The 7649-nt window shown below is 43.8% G+C and overlaps 1 long non-coding RNA gene across 1 annotated transcript; it reads left to right on the forward strand.

Annotated features, from left to right (window-relative positions):
* The first annotated feature begins 2268 nt into the window (after positions 1-2268).
* LOC106725531 lies at positions 2269-7174 on the forward strand. Its single transcript, XR_001361414.1, has 3 exons — positions 2269-2361; positions 4777-4838; positions 6804-7174. It is a non-coding gene; the product is annotated as an uncharacterized LOC106725531 (long non-coding RNA).
* The last annotated feature ends 475 nt before the right edge of the window (positions 7175-7649 follow it).

Raw genomic sequence — 7649 nt, forward strand, 5'->3', positions numbered from 1 at the left:
TTGGCTGTTTTCATCTGCGGCATGGCAGCAGGCAAGGCCACAGGGAAAACCACTCGGCGGAGCCAAGCCTGAGACCCACAGAAGTTCTGGGCCAGCGCCCTCCTCACATCCCAGCAAGAGCCAGCCATGCTCCTTCTAGTCACTCAGAAGCTGCTGTCTCAATGCATTTTGGGAAAGTTTTTGGCTTTTAGAGACAAACAGGATGACCTGAGCTGGACGGATGGATGGGGGTGTGGACTCAGAACCACAGCTAAAGTTACAATGAAAAATGCAGCCATCAGTGAATGAGTGGAAGAACAGGGCCCTGGGACACTGAGCATTGTGGGAAGTCGATCAGTGAACCATGTATCAGCTCACTGATCTGTACCTTCCAAAAGGAGCCATTTCTAGAGTAAAGTTTCTGAAGACAGATGCCTAAGTGTCACAAGCCTAGCACCCAGGGCTGTTTGTAGCACGTTAATCTGCACTTGATAATGAATGTCATTTCCCCTTGGCTCCCCGAACAGTGCTCTCTGCTCAGAGAGGGGGTTCTATCAGCGTGGCTGCTTGGATGTGTCTCAGTGTCCCTAACTACCCACAGGAAAACACAGCTTTCTCTCTAAGCCACATGACCTCCTCTGGTGGAACAGAACACAGTTACTTAAGAGTTTACAGAACAAACATTACAAACCACCTCCCTGAGGGGGTGTTAGAGTAGTCACTTGTCCAGGCAGGAAGCTTGGAATCTGAGCAGCCACCCTTCCTGCAAAGAGCCCTGGGGGGAGAGACTCCAGGCCCACGCTCATCTCTGGAGGCCAGAACCCTGCAGGGAGAAGGAAAGAAGTGGGTGGGGGAATCCAGCTTTCTCCAGAAGATGGGGACACGGGAAAGTAATCCAGCTGCTGTTTCTCCCGGGAGTCACAATCAGGGGAATTTCAAAGTCTCCTTTATGGCTGCTGTAATTAAGACAGTAACAGAAGTTTCAGAAAGGCAGCTGACATGAAAAGTCAAGGACCTTAGCTATCCTAATGTTCACAGCACCTTCCCCCATGTTCTGAAAAGGGAACTTTTCCAATAAAGCAACAGGAGAGGCACTGGATGTGAATGGAGAGTGGGGGGCGTGGGGATGGAGCCTGAACGAGATAGCAGCGGAAAGCCAGCTAGTGGCCCCACCAGAAGCATCGCATTCAGCATTCCAACCTTTTTCTCCGGAGCCTTCTATCACACAGGGCAATTGCCCTCCTTTAATTAGCTCTGGAACACGGAGACCAGAGGACCTTGCAGAGACCTGGGGCTTCTTCTGGGTCACCAGGGGCTCCACTTCTTTTGACCAGTTAAAGGGCGCAGCTCTTCTTTTGTTACAGGAGTGTGAATTCCATAATCACTTTGCTCCCGCTGTTGAGTTGGTTGACCCCCGTGAAATGATCGCTTTCATCCCAGAAATACCATGAGCTGCAATTGTATTCAGAAGGATGCCAAACGGAGGGGGAAACATTGTTAGGAGGCAGTTTACTGGTATAAAACTGTCTGGGCCTTATGGGAACAATGGACAAGTTCCTCGTTTCCAATCCTGAGAACAGCCAGTAGTACAAGCTGCAGGCGTGTTCCAGGGCAGTTCCTGTGACTGGCCCTGCTTCTTCCCCTTACGGCCTCCGCTGGTTCCAATTCTGGACTTTAACCAGTACTTCCAGCTGTTTCACACAGGTGCAAGCACAGACACACTCAACATACACGCAACCTTGCATGCCTTCCACCCCTGGCGGAGGTCTGGGGTTGCACTAAATATCATTCAGTGTCAGCAAACGGATTTCACAAAGATTAACCCCAGAATGACAGTTGGGTGCCTACTATGTGTTCCTACAGTGATTGCAACAGTTATAGATGGATGTGTTTTATTGCAGTCTCCTGCTTCCTTTGCCGACTTCGACTTCGTAATGCAGGCTGAGGGCTGGTTTTAAAGCCTTTGGGATGGGACTGATGCCAAAGTGCCCAGTTTCCCATTCGTCCTTGGAGTTGGCTGCCTGAAAAACATGTCTAAAATTATCCCTAATTCTAAGTCCATTCTACACAATCAACCTCTCCAATATAATAATTCCAAAACCTTTCTTGATTCCTGCTTTTAATAAAGTACATTTACAGAGGATATGAATTCCAGATTTGATTTCAGACTCTGGGGATGTATATTCCTCTTCTGGAACTTGTATATCCGGTCCTGGAATTAAAAGGGCGGGGGGGGGGGGGGGGAATGGGGAAAGAAAGAAAGAGAAAGAGAGGGGGAGAGAGTCCATAACATAACAAGCATTCCTTGTATTTCTTCTGTCTTCTACACGCTGAGCATGGAGGAGAGAGACAGGCTGATACACAGCATCTGGTTAAAGTCAGGTAAGTAACACTCTGGGGGGAAAAGCCTGAAGTCCTTTGCCAACCTCCTTCTCTATGTTTTTGCAGATGGATAAAAACTGCAACCAATAAAGGTTTCAATTTAGGTGATACTTCAGAGGAAAGAAGCACTTGGTTCAAACCCTGTTCTATCAGCTTCGTGCCATTTCAAGCATTTGGCATAATGAAAGGCACGTAGAATCACAACACCCCCTCACTTCCCTCAGGTGTAATTATATCAAAGGAACATCTTCAGCCATAGGAGTCTCCTGAAAGGAGACTAGAGGATAGGATGGAGGCCCGAGCACAGGAAACTGTGTAAACACCTTTCGCCATTGTTCCATGGGCCCAGGTACTGGGGCATCTCCTGCAGAGTCGCTGGAGAGGCTCACGGCCCTCACAGCCCTGCAGGGGGAACCTGTGGTGGGATTAGGAGGACTAGCTCCTGTTGTGGTTTTGCCACCCAGTTGACCATAGATGAGATATTTCACTGCTGGACCTTGGTTTCTGCATATGTAACATCTACCTCACCTGGCCCCGTGGTCCATATGAGCTTTTTTCCTGCACAGAAAGGGGAAGGTCAGGCTAGGGAGCAGGGTCACCAAAGCACTCACCCTACTCTCCAAGTAGAGTACAGAGGACTTGTAGAAATGCTCTGATTTTTTTTCAATGAGCCTCATCCCACTGGGATGTGGGAAACTGAATTTACTGCAACCCTCTAATCTCAGTCCAATCCCATGCTCTGGAACAGCATTCTTTGTTCTTTGGATAACTCAGTCTTTCTTTCTTTTTCCTTTTTGGAAAAATGCCCAGAGTTTCAGATGTCTCTCCCCTTCCCTCTCTCACCAAGAGGATGTCTAGGTGCATGAGGGAGGCTTACTGTATTCTCTTGGGTAGAGGGAACAGGCCTGGATCCTCACTGGGTCTGCTGTAGGGTGGCTGGCCTGGGCTGCTCCCAGGACTGGTGGCCACTGATGTGCAGCTTGTCCCATTCCTTGGCTCTCAGCAGTGTGTGCTGCTGAAGTATGGGTTGGGTAGCTTGTGGTTCATTTTCTCTCTTGGCTGAGTCAGAGCCCAGCTTTCCTTTTTCCTAATTTAGCCCCGCTTGGAACTCCGTTGGTGCTATTGGCCCCTGGGTCTGGTTGTGAGGCCAGGGCACAGGCACTTCATTTTGTAGCCTTGGCCGCATGGCCATCTTGCCCACCATGGTCACCCCTCTCTGGAATATCCTCTAGCCAGACTCCAACTAACATCTGTGCGCCGCCCCCCCTCCCCGCCCCCCGCAGGGCAAGCAGGATATTTTGTGTTCCCTCTCCACCACATAGGAACTGAGGGTAGCTTGGGAAAGTTAAACCCCAACCCTTCCACTCCTAACCACGCTGTGCTGCTGAGTTTACTCTGATGTGGCCACTCCCAGATCAGTGTGGGGAGCCTGTCTCCATGCAGTCTTAAATGGAGCAAAGGCCTTGTGTTGATTTTAATTTATGTAACAAAACTCCCTCTCTGGATAGCCCAGAGACAGAAAATCAAGATCAATGTGTGTCTCCAGCATCTGTCTCCCTTCTCCTTCTCATGGTCCTTTAGAGAAATGAGCAGGCTTCCTGCCTTTACAATTCATCATTCTCAGCTAATCCTAAAGCACTTAGCCTCATGGCCTAGTCATCACAGATAGAACCAGTACTTGCACCCCATGGAAACAGTTTTATGATCTGAGACCTACCTACAGGCTTGGTTCTTGTTATGCTAAATGGGAGCTAACGAAATGTAGAAAGTTCTACTTCTCTCTCAACAAAACCTAGTTTTGCAACTGTCTTTCCTACAATATCCATTTTTGTTTGTGCGATTTAAAGGTTAACCTTTTTTTTGGCATTCATGCTGTAGAAATCTAAAAGGTAGACATACTAGTAATGTCTCTGACAAAATGGGAAGGTAAAGGGATAGGTCAGTCAATGAAATACCAAAGAAGCATATATAATAGTATGCAAAAATGCTACCCCTATTTCAACCAGATAACCTTCAGCACTCTTTCCAACTCTAAAGAATTTAATCCTAAGATGGTACTTGAGAATGCAGTTTGGAAAGTATGACAAACTTTTCAAATGTGTACATATTTACTAACTTTATTATTATCAATATTCTGGTTCCAAAGTACTAGTCTCAGAAGTTGGCCTGGGGCAAATTTAATGTTGATGAATGGCGATTTAACCGGCTGATTCTGAACAATGCTTACCAGCGTCCAACAAGTTCTCTCTGGTAAAAACTGTTTCATGAATTATTTTAAACATCTGCCTTGAGCTACTTCCCACTCTCTAACGTATTGCTTTGGAGATTATAAATCAGATTCTGCTTGCTGTGGTCTTTCACTTGGATAACTCACTTTACCTTCACTCTCATTCTTCCCTTACCATGTCTCTTTAGAGAATAGCTACTGTGACTTGGCAAAGGACTCAGAGAAGATGGTTCCTCAGCTGCTCAAGGAGGTGGGTAAATAGGCAACTCTAATGCAGAAAGTGAGTTGGCCTTCTTGTACTCTCCTGACCTTCAAATGAATTTATGTTGGTATCAAGTATTGGAGACATAAACCTCCTAGTGCAAGCATGTCAAACTTTAGGCCCACGGGCCACATGAGGCCCACAATGACTATTTTTGCGGCCCAGCCAATATAACACTATGTAAGAAATGTTTTAATAAAAATTTCATAACTTAATATTTACAATATCCTGTTATACATAATTATTAATAACAAACTATAATGTTCGCTAATGACTGATTACTATAATCATGTTGCATTCATTTCCCTTATGTGCCTTACACGCAGGCACACTATTTCTCTCCACTAATACTAGCAGCGAATATTTTAGCAGCCTATTGCCACGTCATTAGTCTTCTACTGACTTGTTTGGTGTGCGCAACAGGAAATATTTTGCTTTCGGAGAACAAGAAAAATAGGTTTATTTGCGTTATGCTTATTAATTTGTGCAGTTATTCAGTGTCTGGTAAGTTAATGTTCAAGAAAAAATATTAATTTTTATTAAAATGTTCTATTATTTTATGTTAATGATTACTCACTTATTTCAGCCTTTAGTATTCAGCATGTCTCTATCGAAATAAATCTACGTTTCTATGAAAATTAGAGCTTTTGTTTTTTTGCGGTCCACATAAACTTAAACGTTGTTTATTTGGCCCGTGTTAGCCTTTGAGTTTGACATGCTTGTCCTAGAGCAGTGGTTCTCAACCTTCTGGCCCTTTAAATAAATACAGTTCCTCATGTTGTGACCCAACCATAAAATTATTTTCGTTGCTACTTCATAACTGTAATATTGCTACTTTTATGAATTGTAATGTAAATATCTGATATGCAGGATGGTCTCAGGCGACCCCTGTGAAAGGGTCGTTCGACCGCCAAAGGGGTCTCGACCCACAGGTTGAGAACCGCTGTCCTAGAGCCAGGCCACTGAGTTATTCAGTGAAGCTACTAAATCAACCTGTGCTAGTTTGCTTTCTGGGCTGATGCCAATTACCTCCACCAAGTGAAATCGGTCAACCAAACAGGCTCCATCTCTGAGTTCAGTACGTACTCTCTTATTACCAGTGAGGATCGTGAAAAACATCTGAGAGGGTCCTTGACCTGGGAAACTTACAGTCTAGTGGAGGACATAAAATTAATAGTGAGACAATCTGAAAACAAAATTAAACATTAAACAAAATTAAACAAAATTCTGTGGCATTTTCTGTAGGAACAATAGGAATCCAAGAAGAAAAACTAGTCTGAGAAGATTTCATAGAAGGCTGTGAGGAGATCTAGATTGGAATAAGCATGAGAGAAGAGAAATAACATAAGAGGGAAAATAACAAGGAAGGCACAGAGATGTGGAGATGAGCACGTGTTGGGTACTGTGAAGAGACCCACTTAACAAGAGGAGAAGGGAGAGAGAACAAATCGGTAGAAAAAGTAGTACAGACAATGAAGGATCTAAAAAACAGGGCTTGTGATAGACAAGAGGGTGCTATTTGTAGATTCAAGCACAAAATGTGATGAGGACAGCTGTGCTTTTTGGATGACTGGAAACAAGAGTGATATACTAATATAGGGAAGTATCTGAAGCTAGAGAGGCTATTGTCTAGTTATTTGAACTGGGCTGTGGTAGGGGCAGTAGGAGAGAAGAGGAAAAGCAGGTTCTAGAGACATACACAACAAAGAAATAGGAACTCCTGATAATTGACTGAATATGGGAAATGAGGGAGAAGGAACTTAATGATTTTTAGTATCAGGAATGGGAGTAATAGTGATGCCATTGAGAAGAAAAAGCTAGCTAACAGGAAAGGAGAGCTGTCCTGAGTGGAAGAGTAGCAGGGGAAGAACCCAATCTAAAAGCAGAGTGGTTGGTTTCTACTGGTTATTTGGCTTCTTTCTATTAGTTATTGGTTATTTCTATTGGTTCCAGCTTAGCCTTCCAGCTGAAACAATCAACATAGATCCCAAAGATGCCAAACATCTTGGCAATGTGGATGGTTCTGTCTACTAGCAACTAGACTTATGGTTCTTCAATTGTCAGTTAAAGAAGTCACAAGCCTCCCTATCTCACCAGATGGATGTGAGGATGGGAGGCTGCATAACACTGCAGTTAAGGCTCTGGAGTCATGCTGACTGTTTTCAAATCTCTGTTCCACTACTTACTAGCTGTGTGGTTGGGCAAATTACAAACACCTCTTTGTGCCCAGTTTCCTCATCTATAGGCAGAATAATACCAACTCATAAATGAGAAAGTTTGTGTTGAACATCTGACACTTAATACAATGACTCTATTTAGTAATGACAATAAATGTTAGCTATTTATTTCTATCAAATAAAATAATAAGTGCTAAAACAATATAAATGTCAATGCTTTCAAGAAAAAAAGAGGTGTTTGTGGGTTTGTTTGTTTTTTGTAGAGACCACGGGGTGGATTAGAAAATACATTGGACTTAAAGTCTCTATTCTCATCCTACATCCAATACCAATTCGTTCTGTTACTCAAGGCAAGGCTCTTGCCCTCCAAGAAGCCCCAGTTTCCTTATTCACTTAATGTCAATAATAATACGGAATCATGGGGTTCTGAAAATAAAAGAGATGATTCATGTGAAGCTATTTTGTAAGCTATAAATGTTTTACAAAGGAAAGGTATTAATTAGTAGCTATCATTCATAGGATATTAACGAACCATACTGCATTTATGTGTGATGGTCAGAATGAATACTCAGTTCATTCCATCAAAATCTCATTTGCACAGGTTCCATGATTTAATTGCCTC

The sequence above is a fragment of the Myotis brandtii genome, unplaced genomic scaffold (assembly GCF_000412655.1).
Source record: "Myotis brandtii unplaced genomic scaffold, ASM41265v1 scaffold103, whole genome shotgun sequence".
Taxonomy (NCBI): domain Eukaryota; kingdom Metazoa; phylum Chordata; class Mammalia; order Chiroptera; family Vespertilionidae; genus Myotis; species Myotis brandtii.